Source organism: Hyperoodon ampullatus (genome assembly GCF_949752795.1).
Source record: "Hyperoodon ampullatus genome assembly, chromosome: 11".
In the NCBI taxonomy this organism is placed as follows: Eukaryota; Metazoa; Chordata; class Mammalia; order Artiodactyla; family Ziphiidae; genus Hyperoodon; species Hyperoodon ampullatus.
Window position 1 is genome coordinate 61741524 of NC_136924.1, and position 16631 is coordinate 61758154.

At 41.8% G+C, this 16631-nt stretch overlaps 1 pseudogene across 1 annotated transcript; it reads right to left on the reverse strand.

Moving 5' to 3' along the window:
- Window positions 1-886: 886 nt before the first annotated feature.
- On the reverse strand, window positions 887-12197 carry LOC307060447 (thymidylate synthase-like; annotated as a pseudogene). Its single transcript has 2 exons — window positions 12046-12197; window positions 887-1866 (listed from the first exon to the last, which is right to left on the reverse strand). The product of its transcript is annotated as a thymidylate synthase-like (transcript).
- Window positions 12198-16631: the final 4434 nt, after the last annotated feature.

Below are 16631 nucleotides of genomic sequence, written 5' to 3' on the forward strand. Positions count from 1 at the left end.
CATATCAGCACTATTTACAATGGCCAAGACATGGAAGCAACCTAAATGTCCATTGACAGACGAATGGGTAAAGAAGGTGTGGTATATATATAATGGAATATTACTCAGCTACAAAAAGAATGAAATAATGCCATTTGCAGCAACATGGATGCAACTAGAGATTATCATACAAAGTGAAGTAAGTCAGAAAGAGAAAGACAAGTACCATATGATATCACTTATATGTGGAATCTAAAAATATGATACAACTGAACTTATTTACAAAACAGAGGGGACTTCCCTGGTGGCACAGTGGTTAAGAAACTGCCTGCCAATGCAGGGGACATGGGTTCGAGCCCTGGTCCATGAAGATTCCACATGCCGCGGAGCAACTAACCTTGTGCACCACAACAACTCTCTAGAGCTCGAGAGCCACAACTACTGAGCCTGTATGCCTACAGCCTGTGCTCCACAACAAGAGAAGCCACCACAATGAGAAGCCCATGCACTGCAATGAAGGGTAGTTCCTGCTCGCTGCAACTAGAGAAAGCCCGCGTGCAGCAACGAAGACCCAACACAGCCAAAAAACAACAACAACAACAACAACAAAAACAAAACAAAAAAACAAACCAGAAATAGACTCACAGACATAGAAAACAAATTTATGGTTACCAAAGGAGAAAAGTGGGGGAAGGATAAATTAGGAATTTGGGACCAACAGATACAAACTACTATATGCAACATAGATAAACAACAAGGGCTCATTGCACAGCATAGGGAACCATATTCAACATCCTGCAACAACCTCCAATGGAAAAGAATCTGAAAAAGTATACACAACCAAATCACCCTGCTGTACACCTCAAACACTGCAAATCAACCATACCTCAATAAAAAAAATAGCACTCTAAACAGCCATTTCCATTTTAATAGTGGGATGGGGACTGTAGCCTTCAATCTGAAAGTCTTCAGCCTTGAAGTCATAAATTTTCTCAACTTTTCCAAGGATTTTGAGCTTTGGGAAAGGCCTTGATTCTCCCTGAAGCTGCATTTTCAGCAGCTCAATGTGATCCAGGTAAATATGTGCATCTCCCAAAGTGTGTACAGAGTCACCTGGCTTCAGGCCTGTGATGTGTGCGATCATGTAGGTGAGCAGGGCATAGCTGGTGATGTTGAAGGACACACCCAGGCCCCTGTCTCCTGACCTCTGGTACAGCTGCAGGATAGTCATGGTTCACCACGTAGAAGGGGCAAAGGGCATGGCAAAGGGGCAGGGTGGTGGGGTATGAGAGGAAGATCTTTTGATTCCAAGCACATAGAATGATTCTTCTGTCTTCAGGGTTCGTTTTGATTGTGTCAATCACCTTTTGCAGTAGGTCTACTCCTTGGCCTGAATAAATTTAAATCCACATCTTTGTATTTGGCCACCAAAAGCCTCCACTGAAAGCTATAAACTAGGCCTAAATCCCCTTCTTCTCTGGTGGAGAGTACCAGGCTGTCCAAGAAGTCTCGGGACCCGTAGGCATCCCAGATTTTCACTCTCTTGGAAGACAGCTCCTTAGCATTTGTGGAGCCCTTGATCAACCACAGCTCGTCCCAAAAATCCTTCCAGAAAACACTTTTCTGTCAGCAGAAGAAATTCATCTCTCAGGCTGTAGTGCGCCTGTGAGAAGAGCATCGTCAGGGAGCCGGTGCGGGTGTGGTCATCCTTCGGAAGCCACAGCGGAGGACGTGCTGACCACGGTACTGCAGCTCCCTGGGGGTGGGGTTGGCAGCAACTCAGAGCCTGGGGGATGCGGGGACCCAACGTTGACGGCGGCGGGCGAGGTGGCCCTGCCCTTTCCGGTGCCTGTTTTCCCTCCGTCTCTCAGCAGACCCCGGCTCTTCCTGTGACGACTAAAGTCTTTTTCTTCTTAGTCACAGTTTCAGTCTCCCCTTTTCTTTCTTTTTTTTTTCTTTTTTTTTTTTTTTTTGTGGTACGCGGGCCTCTCACTGTCGTGGCCTCTCCCGTTGCGGAGCACAGGCTTCGGACGCACAGGCTCAGCGGCCACGGCTCATGGGCCTAACCGCTCCGTGGCATGTGGGATCTTCCCGGACCGGGGCACGAACCTGTGTCCCCTGCATCGGCAGGCGGACTCTCAACCACTGCACCACCAGGGAAGCCCTCCCCTTTTATTTCTTAAACATAGTAAACATACTTGTAGGTTTCTTCCAGCATCTGAAGTTTATAGGTTAGTTCATGTCACCTGCTGTTTCTGCTGACTCTTTCACGGTGAGTTAAATCCTTCCCGTGGTTTGGGATTTCTGACTCTGACTTCATAATTTTTACCCATGGGAATTTTTGAGGCCTACGTTGAAGGTGGGTTCTTTTAGGATTTTCATTTGCTTCTGCCAAATGTCTGGGGCATTATCAATGTGGGACAGTTTTATCCTGAAGTATTTATTTAAGGTTTCTCAGTCCAAGGTATTATGTGTTTGGGCTACAAACTTTCGAAAGAATCAGCTTGTGTTAAGAATTCTCGAGGGAGATTTTTTTCCCCCTCTATCTAGTGACAACATTTAGGGCCGGGCAGGCAATTCTATTTGCTGCCTCCTTTGGCTGTGGCTGGCTGATTTCTTGTTCACCCTGACATTGTGAGTGTGGCTTTTTGTGGTTCCACTTTGTGGAGGGAGGGGATCTCCTATAGGACATTCGACTTTATATTGACCCTTATGACCTTTAAGGTCAGAAAATGAAGTTCAAGGACTCTGGAGTTGGGGAAATGCCCTCAGAGTAAATGTCAACTTTGGGGCTCTACTTCTCTGTGTTTCCACTTTCTCTTGATTTTTGGGTTTTGAGGATTCTTAATTTTCTTGGTGAGCCCATAAATGTCTTAAAAAAAGATGTTTTCAGTATTCCACCCAGAGTTTTTAATTGCTGTGGGCAAAGCATTGTTGGCAGAGGTAGGCTGGGCTGCTTCCCCTTACTTTGGTCAGCCTTAGCAGATAAGAATTTCTTCCTTCTGGCCCTGAGTTATTTTCCTTGACAAATGGACAAATCTCAGTGTAACATCTACATCTCCTCTGTGAATGTACATATGATCTCCTCTGATTATGAACTTTTTTTCAATGCCTTTTAAATGTTTTTTAAATTTTACAATATGCCTCAGTGGAACTGACCTTACTTGGGGCTACAGCAGAATGTGTAAATAGCTTCTCTTTGGGCTACTAGGCAAATGGACATTTCCCAGTGAAGCTGATTTATGAACAGAAATCAGTGTTGAGAAATGATGGCATATGAAATAAAATTTGGGGGAAATTTCATGCATATTTCTACTATGGAGAACAGCACCCTTGATTAAAATATAGGTTATCCCTTTCTATTTATTGTCTTCCATAGGATGGATACATTAGTGTCAGTAGAAAGAGATAATCCCCCCTCATTTCAATCCTTGACATAACCGTTTTGGAAACTGGCTGCCATCTTGGCTGGACCGGGCAGGGGCTGAGAAGAATAAGAGAGTTTAAGGAGCTTTCAAATGTCTTTTTTTTTTGCGGTACGCGGGCCTGTTACTGGTGTGGCTTCTCCCGTGGCGGAACACAGGCTCCAGACGCGGAGACTCAGCGACAACGGCTCACGGACTTAGCCATTTTACGACATGTGGGATTATTCGCGGACGGGGGCACGAACCCGTGTTTCCTGTTTTGGAAAACGGACTCTCAACCACTGCGCCACCAGAGAAGCCCTCAATTGTCCTGCAAATCTTCGGAATAATAAAGTCACGTGGGAGAAGAGCGTCAAGATGGCGGAAGAGTAAGACGTGGAGATCGCCTTCCTCCCCCACAAATACATCAGAAATACATCTACATGTGGAACAAACCCTGCAGAACACCTACTGAACGCTGGCAGAAGACCTCAGACCTCCCAAAAGGCAAGAAACTCCCCACGTATCTGGGTAGGGCAAAAGAAAAAAGAAAACTGAGACAAAAGAATAGGGCGGGACCTGCACCAGTGGGAGGGAGCTGTGAAGGAGGAAAGGTTTCCACACACTAGGAAGGCCCTTCGCGGTGGAGACGGCGGTGGGGGTGGCGGAGGGCGGGGAAGCTTTGGAGCCACGGAGGAGAGCGCAGCAACAGGGGTGCGGAGGGCAAAGCGGAGAGATTCCGCACAGAGGATCGGTGCCGACCGGCACTCACCAGCCCGAGAGGCTTGTCTGCTCACCCGCTGGGCGGGTGGGGCTGGGAGCTGAGGCTCGGGTCGGAGCGTAGGGAGAGGACTGGGGTTGGCTGTGTGAACACAGCCTGAAGGGGTTAGTGCGCCACGGCTAGCCGGGAGGGAGTCCGGGAAAAGGTCTGGAGCTGCCGAAGAGGCAAGAGACTTTTTCTTGCCTCTTTGCTTCCTGGTGCGTGAGGAGAGGGAATTCAGAGCACCGCCTAAACAAGCTCCAGAGACGGGCGCGAGCCGCGGCTATCAGCGCGGACCCCAGAGACGGGCATGAGACGCTAAGGCCGCTGCTGCCGCCACCAAGAAGCCCGTGTGCGAGCACAGGTCACTCTCCACACCGCCCCTCCCGGGAGCCTGTGCCGCCCGCCACTGCCAGGGTCCCGTGATCCAGGGACAACTTCCCCGGGAGAACGCACGGCGAGCCTCAGGCTGGTGCAACGTCATGCCGGCTTCTGCCGCCGCAGGCTCGCCCTGCACTCCGTACCCCTCCCTCCCCCCGGCCTGAGTGAGCCAGAGCCCCCAAAGCAGCTGCTCCTTTAACCCCGTCCTGTCTGAGCGGGAACAGACACCCTCCGTCGACCTACACGCAGAGGCGGGGCCAAATCCAAAACTGAACCCCGGGAGCTGTGCGAACAAAGAAGAGAAAGGGAAGTCTCTCCCAGCAGCCTCAGGAGCAGCGGATTAAATCTCCACAATCAACTTGATGTACCCTGCATCTGTGGAAGAGACAACGAATCATCCCAAATTGAGGCGGTGGACTTTGGGAGCAATGATATATATATATATATATTTCTCTTTTTCCGTATGGATGACAGGGTCTTGGTGCTCTGCCCTGGCATCAGGCCTGTGCCTCTGAGGTGGGAGAGCCGAGTACAGGACACTGGTCCACAAGTGACCTCCCAGCTCCACATAATATCAAACTCCGAAAATCTCCCAGAGATCTCCATCTCAACGCCAAGACCCACCTCCACTCAATGACCAGCAAGCTCCAGTGCTGGACACCCTATGCCAAACAACTAGCAAGACAGGAACACAACCCCACCCATTAGCAGAGAGGCTGCCTAAAATCATAATAAGGTCACAGACACCCCAGAATACACCACCAGATGTGGACCTGCCCACCAGAAAGATAAGATCCAGCCTCATCCACCAGAACACAGGCACTAGTACCCTCCACCAGGAAGCCTACACAACCCACTGAACCAGCCTTAGCCAGTGGGGGCAGACACCAAAAACAATGGGAACTACGAACCTGCAGCCTGTGAAAAGGAGACTCCAAACACAGTAAGTTAAGCAAAATGAGAAGACAGAGATGAACACAGCAGATGAAGGAGCAAGGTAAAAATCAGCCAGACCAAACAAATGAAGAGGAAATAGGCAGTCTACCTGAAAGAGAATTCAGAATAATGATAGTAAAGATGATCCAAAATCTCGGAAATATAATGGAGAAAATACAACGTTTAACAGAGACGTAGAAGAACTAAAGAGCAAACAAACAGTGATGAACAACACAATAAATGAAATTGAATGTTCTCTAGAAGGAATGAATAGCAGAATAACTGAGGCAGAAGAACGGATAAGTGACCTGGAAGATAAAATAGTGGAAATAACTACTGCAGAGCAGAATAAAGAAAAAAGAATGAAAAGAATTGAGGACAGTCTCAGAGACCTCTGGGACAATATTAAATGCACCAACATTCGAATTATAGGGGTCCCAGAAGAAGAAGAGAAAAAGAAAGGGACTGAGAAAATATTTGAAGACACTATAGTTCAAAACTTCCCTAATATGGGAAAGGAAATAGTTAATCAAGTCCAGGAAGCACAGAGAGTCTCATACAGGGTAAATCCAAGGAGAAACACTCCAAGACACATATTAATCAAATTATCAAAAATTAGATTCAAAGAAAAAAATATTAAAAGCAGCAAGGGAAAAACAACATATAGCATACAAGGGAATCCCCATAAGGTTAACAGCTGATCTTTCAGCAGAAACTCTGCAAGCCAGAAGGGAGTGGCAGGACATATTTAAAGTGATGAAAGGGAAAAACCTACAACCAAGATTACTCTACCCAACAAGGATCTCATTCAGATTTGATGGAGAAATGAAAACCTTTACAGACAAGCAAAAGTTAAGAGAATTCAGCAGCACCAAACCAGCTTTACAACAAATGCTAAAGGAATTTCTCTAGGTAGGAAACACAAGAGAAGGAAAAGACCTACAAAAACAAACCCCAAACAGTTAAGAAAATTGTAACAGGAACATACATATCAATAATTACCTTAAATGTAAATGGATTAAATGCTCCCACCAAAAGACATAGACTGGCTGAATGGATAAAAAAACAAGACCTGTATATATGCTGTCTACAGGAGACGCACTTCAGACCTAGGGACACATACAGACTGAAAGTGAGGGGATGGAAAAAGATATTCCATGCAAATGCAAATCAACAGAAAGCTGGAGTAGCAATTCTCATATCAGACAAAATAGACTTTAAAACAAAGACTATTACAAGAGACAAAGAAGGACACTACATAATGATCAATGGATCAATCCAAGAAGAAGATATAACAATTGTAAATATTTTTGCACCCAACATAGGAGCACTTCAATGCATAAGGCAAATACTAACAGCCATAAAAGGGGAAATCAACAGTAACACAATTATACACCCCACTTTCACCAATGGACAGATCATCCAAAATGAAAATAAATAAGGAAACACAAGCTTTAAATGATACATTAAACAAGATGGACTTAATTGATATTTATAGGACATTCCATCCAAAAACAACAGAATGCACTTTCTTCTCAAGTGCTCTTGGAACATTCTCCAGGATAGATCATATCTTGGGTCACAAATCAAGCCTTGGTAACTTTAAGAAAATTGAAATCGTATCAAGCATATTTTCCGACCACAATGCTATGAAACTAGATATAAGTTACAGGAAAAAAATCTGTAAAAAATTTTTACACACGGAGGCTAAACAATACACTACTAAATAACCAAGAGATCACTGAAGAAATCAAAGAGGAAATCAAAAAATACCTAGAAACAAATGACAATGAAAACACGATGATCCAAAACCTATGGGATGCAGCAAAAGCAATTCTAAGAGGGAAGTTTATAGCAATACAATCCTACCTTAAGAAACAAAGAACATCTCAAATAAAAAACCTAACCTTACACCTAAAGCAATTAGAGAAAGAAGAACAAACCCCCCCCAAAGTTAGCAGAAGGAAAGAAATCATAAAGATCAGATCAGAAATAAGTGAAAAAGAAATGAAGGAAAAATAGCAAAGATCAATAAAACTAAAAGCTGGTTCTTTGAGAAGATAAACAAAATTGACAAACCATTACCCAGACTCATCAAGAAAAAAGGGGAGAAGACAAATCAATAGAATTAGAAATGAAAAAGGAGAAGTAACAACTGACACTGCAGAAATACAAAGGATCATGAGAGATTACTACAAGCAACTATATGCCAATAAAATGGACAACCTGGAAGAAATGGACAAATTCTTAGAAATGCACAACCTTCCGAAACTGAACCAGGAAGAAATAGAAAATATGAACAGACCAATCACAAGCACTGAAATTGAAACTGTGATTAAAAATCTTCCAAAAAACAAAAGCCCAGGACCAGGCTTTTGCCAGGCTTCACAGGCAAATTCTATCAAACACTTAGAGAAGAACTAACACCTATCCTTCTCAAACTCTTCCAAAATATACCAGAGGGAGGAACACTCCCAAACTCATTCTACAAGGCCACTATCACCCTGATACCAAAACCAGACAAAGATGTCACAAAATAAGAAAACTACAGGCCAATATCACTGATGAACATATATGCAAAAATCCTCAACAAAATACTAGCAAAGAGAATCCAACAGCACATTAAAAGGATCATACACCATGATCAAGTGCGGTTTATCCCAGGAATGCAAGGATTCTTCAATATATGCAAATCAATCAATGTGATACACCATATTAACAAATTGAAGAATAAAAACCATATGATCACCTCAACAGATGCAGAAAAAGCTTTTGACAAAATTCAACACCCATTTATGATAAAAACCCTCCAGAAAGTAGGCATAGAGGGAACTTTCCTCAACAGAATAAAGGCCATATATGACAAACCCACAGCCAACATTGTCCTCAATGGTGCAAAACTGAAACCATTTCCTCTAAGATCAGGAACAAGGCAAGGTTGCCCACTCTCACCACTATTATTCAACATAGCTTTAGAAGTTTTAGCCACAGCAGTCAGCGAAGAATAGGAAATAAAAGGAATCCAAATCGGAAAAGAAGAAGTAAAGCTGTCATTGTTTGCAGATGACATGATACTATATGTAGAGAACCCTAAAGATGCTACCAGAAAACTACTAGAGCTAATCAATGAATTTGGTAAAGTAGCAGGATACAATATTAATGTACAGAAATCTCTTGCATTCCTATACACTAATGATGAAAAATCTGAAAGTGGAATTAAGGAAACACTCCCATTTACCACTGCAACAAGAATAAAATACCTAGGAATAAACCTACCTAAGGAGATAAAAGACCTGTATGCAGAAAACTATAAGACACTGATGAAAGAAATTAAAGATGATACAAATAGATGGAGAGATATACCATTTTCTTGGATTGGAAGAATCAACATTGTGAAAATGACTCTACTACCCAAAGCAGTCTACAGATTCAATGCAATCCCTATCAAACTACCAATGGCATTTTTCACAGAGCTAGAACAAACAATCTCACAGATTGTATGGAAATACAAAAGACCCTGAATAGCAGGATGGGAATAAAGACTCAGACCTACTAGAGAATGGACTTGAGGACACTGGGAGCGGGAAGGGTAAGCAGGGACAAAGTGAGAGAGTGGCATGGACATATATACACTACCAAATGTAAAACTGATAGCTAGTGGGAATCAGCCGCATAGCATAGGGTGATCAGCTCGGTGCTTTTTGACCACCTAGAGGGGTGGGATAGGGAGGGTGGGAGGGAGGGAGACACAAGAGGGAAGAGTTATGGGGATATATGTATATGTGTAGCTGATTCACTTTGTTATAAAGCAGAAACTAACACACCATTGTAAAGCAATTATACTCCAGTAAAGATGTTAAAAAAAAAAAAAAGTCAAATGGGAGGACCGAACTCAGCTCTCAGGTCCAGTGATGGGGAATGATGCTGACACATGGTTACCCTAGACTTGAATTTGTTGAGAGGGGATACAGGAGTTTAGAACTCAGACATTTCAGAAACTTTCTTTCCTTGTTTCAGATTTAAAAGCCAAAACTATATAAACGGGTGAAATTTTCTGCCTCGAGAACTGATCAAGGCTATTTTAAATGGTGGGTTAGATCCAAGGCAATTTGCTTAATATTGTCATTATCTGTATGAATTGCTGGTTTTTCTTCTGTAGTTGAAGTTCCTGTTACTTTTGAATGTTAATTATTGAGATTGCTTCAGTTTGTGTATGTGAATGCATATGTTAGATATGTACATGTGTGTATTATTTTGGGATGGTAGCCATTCTGCCCTCCTATATTTCTTTCTTAATCTTGATTACAAGCTGCAAGACAGATTACCTGGGAGCAGTTTCCATCCATCTTCCTCTGGTTCATTCATTCGAAAAATATTGGAGTGCCTTCCTTGAGCCCAGTGCTGTGCTATGTGCTCCTTCAAATTTATTTAGGTCAATAATTATTGTACACTCTATGTTTGGTAGATACTACCTGGATGAATAATTCACCCTCCCTGGACCCAAGAAAATCAGTTTTGTTAGAGAGAAACATTTAAATTTTAGGAAAAATCATTTGGCAGCTTTACATCGATAAAATATGGAGATAGCTTCTTTAACTTGCTGCTTGTGAAAACCTCATCTTGTGTATTTATAGATTCTATTTAATCCAAGTGAACTAGGAAAATGTTACTTTTTTGCATTCTTTTTAAAATTTTACCTCTTTCTGAAACGCTTTAGGGTCTAATGTCTCCTTTCCCTTTAGCATTTAGCAAATAAAACATAAGTATGATTTCCCATAGACATAAGTGATCCATGCCAAAAATGAAGGAATTTTATCTTGTGTCCTCATATTGGGGAATGTTGCAGGTAGTCATATTTTCCAAGATCCTGTAAGGATTTGACAGGACATAAAGGAACAAGGCCCAGGTATTTGCTGGATAGCTTAGGTTTACTTTAAATATAGAAAAATACCACCAATAGAAAATAAGTGGGGAAAACTGAAATCTAGAAATTTTTTCTTTTTTTTTTAGGACTGCAGTATTCTTATTTTCAAAGATACTTAGTAATGTGAACGAGGCAACATGATACTGCCTGCTCGAGATTGTAAGGAAATCTGCTGGAGTGATCGAGATAGAACTATGAGTAGTTCATAACTTATTTGTTTTAAAAAAAAGGATGCTTTCAGATTATACTACCAATAGTAATAATAAGTTGTACCACTGAATGTTTAGTGTGTGCCAGGAACTTCTCTAAGTATATTGTTAACTCTAATCTTCATGGCAATCTACTATGAAGTGTGTATTATTATGATCTGCATTTTACAGATAAGAAAATGGAGGCACAGTAAGGTTAAGTAATTTGTCCAGGTCACAACAATGGTGAGACAAGATTCGAACCCAGAAGGACTGACTCTATAAAGTCCGTGGTCCTAAGCTTTACTACCTCCTGTTTGCCTTTTGATTACAACAGTATGAACATTTGCACTATCCATCTTGTTTTCCATAATATTTTTAATCTTTTAATTCACTTAGAAAATCTTATTTTTTTTTATAGATTGTGAAAATGCCACCCAAGACATTGCCCAATATATTAAAAGATTAGTGGAGTCCAAATTTACAAATTGCAAGATGGGATTTTTTTTTTTTTTTGCGGTACGTGGGCCTCTCACCGCCGTGGCCTCTCCCGTCACGGAGCACAGGTTCCGGACACGTAGGCCCAGCGGCCATGGCTCACGGGCCCAGCCGCTCCGCGGCATGCGGGACCCTCCCAGACCGGGGCACGAACCCGCGCCCCCTGCATCAGCAGGCGGACCCCCAACCACTGCGCCACCAGGGAAGCCCAAGATGGGATGTTTTTATTGATGGCGATTTGCATTCTGAAATAGTTATACTGTTTGCATATATCTAAAAAGTATTTTTAAAAAAGAGGAGAGAGAGAGAGAGGGCTTCATATACACACAAAACTCCACAGTGATAAATTGGGTAATTCACAGTGATGTCTAATCTTCTTAGGGAATGGACTGTTTTCTTCTAGTCTTTGAATGTTCATACTGATATTTAGAGTAGTATATCCTCATTAACCCCTTCCATTAGATGGTGGTCTAAAATTATGCTTCCGTTGTGCTTCTGTCCTCCCTCAGGAAGCGAAAGATGATGAATTCAGCATAAAGCTGGACCTTACTGTATAAATACGTAGCCTGACTGCTGGGCACATCAGGATAACTTTCATGATACATAGAGGTAACACAATGGAAATCACAGTTTAGAAATCCAATTTATCTTGCTGTGAATAGAATTGCCTCCAATCCTGATGACAATTAGTTTTGTTCCGTAACACTGTTATAGAAATGTGACATTGAAAAACTACTTGTAATCTACTGAAGCATTCGTCTACCATGAGTTCATGCCATGGAGGGAAAAAAATCCCCATATAAGTGTTAATTCCACTTATGTGAAAAAACATAAAAGGGTTTTTCACAAAGAGCAGCCACAAGGTCAGGGTATGACTGCTGAGGTAATGAAGTGAAGGCTTCCCTGAAACTTTTAGTTGCTTATACATTCTATTAAAGCTGCAAAATTCTGCTGATTCTTTTTTCTCAAAATCACTGGGGTTGTGGCTCAGTCACATTATGGATTAAGCGGGGAGTGATGCCAGCCTTTAATGTTTCCTGGAACTGCATAGAGCCTGCCACTGATGCTCTTGGCTGGCCTTGACTTTCCTCCTTGGTTCCAGCATGCTCTTTCTCTTCTTCTGACATTGCCGGTCAAGTCCATTCAGTACTTATACTATTGTGTCGAAAATCCTCAAATTGCACTTTCACATTCACTGTGAGAATAAAACGCCCCCTGGTATAGAGTACTCTAGAAAAAAAAAACCCTGAAATATGGGTAACTTATTTGCCTCTGTAGGCAAACACGCATCAAAAGAAAAATCTGTAGTTTGATAAGATTGGACTCAGACATCTTGCAACTCAACTGTATGTGTGTTTATTGGTCACTACAGGAGCTTGGAGAGATCTGGAGCAGGGCTGACTTGGGTGGGAATCCAAGTGCCACCATTTACCAGCTGTGTGGGCTGGTGCATATACTTATGTGGCAAATATTTCTGAATTTGAGTTTCTTCATTGGTAAACGGGGGATAATAGCTATCTTGCATGGTTATTGTGGAATTAGATGTTATGTATACAGTGTGCTTAGTATATCCTAAGTGTTAAGTGCTAGCTGTTATTATCAGGCTATGTGACTTTGTTCCCACCCTTAAGGAGATTGTTCTGGAAGAAGAGAGAAAGCATGCACATAAATATCTATGCTTCAAGGCAGAAGGGGTGAAGGCCATGAAGGAGCCTCAGAATGTCTTGATGTGGGTGCTATGGAGAGAGCCTATTGGCTGGGATATGGCAACAACCTCTTAACTGGTCTCCCTGACTCTTATCTTGCCCCCTCCAATTTACTCTTCATAAAACAGCCAATGTGTCCTTTCTTAAATGCAAATCCTCCCATGGTTTCATATTCCCTTTGAGATAAAGTGTTCAGTATATGAACTCTGCTTAATTCTCCAACTTAGTCTCTTTCCCTCTACCTTTCTCATTCCCAAACATACATTTCATCTGCTAGCTCTACTAAGTTTTTTTTTAGTTCTGTATTAGCGTTCTCCAGAGAAACAGAACCAAATATGTATATACACATACTCACACACATTTATTTTTATATACACACACATACATGCAACATGCAGTTGACCTTGAACAATGCGGAAGTTAGGGGTGCCGACCCTTGCACAGTCAAAAATCCAAGTACAACTTCACAGTCAGTCCCCTGTATCCTCAGTGCCAAATCCCCAATTCAAGCAACCTCGGACTGTTTAGTGCTATAGTATTCACTGAAAAAAATCCCAATATAAGTGGACCCATGCTGTTCAAACTCATGTTGTTCAAGGGTCAATTGTGTATGTATGTGTGTATATATATAAATATGTATATATATAATAAATGATGATGATGATGATGATGATGGATTGGCTCACATAATTACAGAGGCTGAGAAGTCCTCAGATCTGCAGTCATCAAGCTGGAGATCCAGGAGAACCAGTGCTACAGTTTCAGTCTGAATCAAAGGCTGGGGAACTAGGATAGCTGATGGTGAAAGTTCCAGTCTGAGGGCAGGAAAAGAGTAATGTCCCAGCTCAAAACGTCAGGCAAGTGAAATTCTCTTTTACTCAGCCTTTTTTGTTCTATTTAGGTCTTCAGTTGATTGGATGAGGCTCTCGCACATTAGGGAGGGCAGTCTGCTTTACTCAGTCTATCAACTCAAATGTCAATCTCATCTAGAAACACCCTCACAAACATAGTAATTTTGGCCAAATATCTGGGCACCTCATGGCCCAATCAAGTGGACACATAAAATTAACTATCACAAGTTTTAAGAACATGGCTTGTTCTCATTTACTGCTGTTCTTTTGCACTTGCTGTTCCCTATGCCTGGACTACGCTTGGTCTCCCGACCCCTAGCTCATTCCTACTGGGTCTTCGGGTCTCAGTGTGCAAGTCACTCCTTCCAGACTGAGGTAGGTCCCTCTCCTGTGGTACTCTCCAGCTTCCCTATCATAGCTTGCTTCTCTGTGCACTGTAATTTCCTGTTTACTTGTGTCTGTCACAGAGAACTTGTCAAGAGCTTGTCTTTATTGCTTCTATAATATATCTCCTGTGTCTAATGCAGGATCCAGCACATTGAAGTCACCCAATAGTTGTTCATTGAATGAATGAGTAGATTTAGTGAAGGAGGTGGAAGTTGATTTGGGTCTTAGGGGAAGGAAGATTTCATAAGAAGTATAATGTCCAATTTGGGAAAAACAAGTACAGGGAATACCAAAATATTCACCAGGGAATTAAGACTTCAGATGTTTGTAGAGAGATTCTGAAAGCCAGAAGTCACTTTCTATTCCCAAAATAATTGTAGTCATCACAAAGTAGTCTCCAGGAGGCAAGGGGCTTTGTTTTTCATCATATTTTAAGAAACTTTACTCTTAAAAATTTATGTATGAAAAATTAGGAGATACAGAAGTTGAAAAATAGTATAATGAAGCTCTGTATACTCACCTTAAACAATTAATAACATTGCCACATTTGCTGCTGCTTCTTTTTTTTTGGCTGAAGAATTTTAAAGCAAATCCTGGACAATCTGATATTTTTTGCCCCTAAATATTTAAATGTATTTATAAATATTTTTATTATTTATTTATTTATTTATTTTTGGCTGCACTGGGTCTTCGTTGCTGTGCCCGGGCTTTCTCTAGTTGCGGTCAGCGGGAGGCTACTCTTCATTGTAGAGCACTGACTTCTCACTGCGGTGGCTTCTCTTGTTGTGGAGCCCGGGCTCTAGAGCACAGGCTCAGTAGTTGTGGCGCAGGGGCTTAGTTGCTCTACAGCATGTGGGATCTTCCTGGACAAGGGCTCAAACCCGTGTCCTCTGCATTGGCAGGTGGATTCTTAACCACTGTGCCACCAGGGAAACCCTAAATGTATTTATACATCTTTAAAAATAATATCTTCTTCTTTTTAAAAAAATTAATTAATTAATTTTTGGCTGCATTGGGTCTTCGTTGCTGTGCACGGGCTTTCTCTAGTTGCAGCAAGCAGGGACTACTCTTTGTTGCGATGCATGGGCTTCTCATTGCAGTGGCTTCTCGTGTTGTGGAGCCCGGGCTCTAGGCACGGGCTTCAATAGTAGTGGCACGTGGGCTTCAGTAGTTGTGGCTCACGGGCTCTAGAGTGCAGGCTCAGTAGTTGTGGCGCACGGCCTTAGTTGCTCTGTGGCATGTGGGATCTTCCCGGACCAGGGCTCGAACCCGTGTCCCCTGCATTGACAGGCGGATTCTTAACCACTGTGCCACCGGGGAAGTCCCAAGCATATTTTCTTAACCACTGTATCACATAATAATGGCATTATAGCTCCCCCCCCAAATTAGCATTATTTCCTTAGTGTCATTTAATATCCAGTCCATGTTTGAATTTCTCAAAAATGTCCTTTTTTATTTTAACAAGTGGTTTGTTTGAGGTAGAATGCAAATAAGGCACACACATCTGATTGTTACGTCTCTTGAGTCCTTTAAAATCTTTAACAGTATCCTTACCCACCCTTTTTACTCATGTCATTGACTTGTTGAAAAGTCCAGGTTAGTTGTCGTAGAGAATAGCCCTCATTCTGATTTGTCTGATTGTTTCTGAATGGTGGCTTTTAACCTGTTCTTCTTTCCCTTGTATTTTCCATAAACTGGAAGTTAAAGCCTTACGTTCAGATTCAACATTTTGACAAGAATATGTCATAGGTGGAGTTGGGTACTTCATATTATATCAGGATGTACATATTGTCCTCTGGTTTTAGGGATGCTAAGAGTGATCATCTGATCCTTCTGTTGTAAAGTTGCATGTTCCCCCTTATAATTGGTGAGGTGTTACTTTGGTACCCCATGGATATCTGGTTATCATTATCCTTTTACCTAATTGTTTTGCCAACTATTGATGGTTGCCTGAACAATGATTCTATTAAGGGTTACAAATGGTGCTATAATTCTAATGCTATAATTCCTGCTATATTTATTAGTTGGAATTCTTCTGAAAAGAGGAGCTTTCTCTCATCAATTAGAGCTATTTGATATTCCAAAATGAAGGCTTTTTTTTAAGACAGGCAAGATAAATTCTAAATTTATTCTCTTCAAAGGTCTTCTTAAAAAGTTTGATCATGGATTTTTATATATTCATTGTACTTCAACCAATTGCAATCATTATTCTCTTTGATGTTCAAATTGTCCCATTTCTGGCCAGAGTTCCCTTAAGCTGGTTTCTGTGACTTGTTGACAAGTCCCTTTAAACTTTGATGGTTTCCTCGCTTTCTAGAGCAACAAAGTGTTCCAAACTCATCTTGTATTATTTCCTGCCCTAGGCCTGGAATCCGCTTTTCTCCAAGGAGTCCTGGTTCTTTTTAGTGGTTTGTAATATTTGAGTCCCAAATATGGTCAGTAGGGGTGCTCATTACTGGGCTGTTGTGGCTTTCAAGCCTTTTCAGTAGACAAGAGCTGAGTAATGTGCATTGAAAAAGCCCATGAGTTCATTCTGAAATTTCCAATTCAAATTTAACTTTGTAGAGTTTTTACTTAAAAAATTACACATTTGGCTCTTTTCTGAAAACCTTGATTC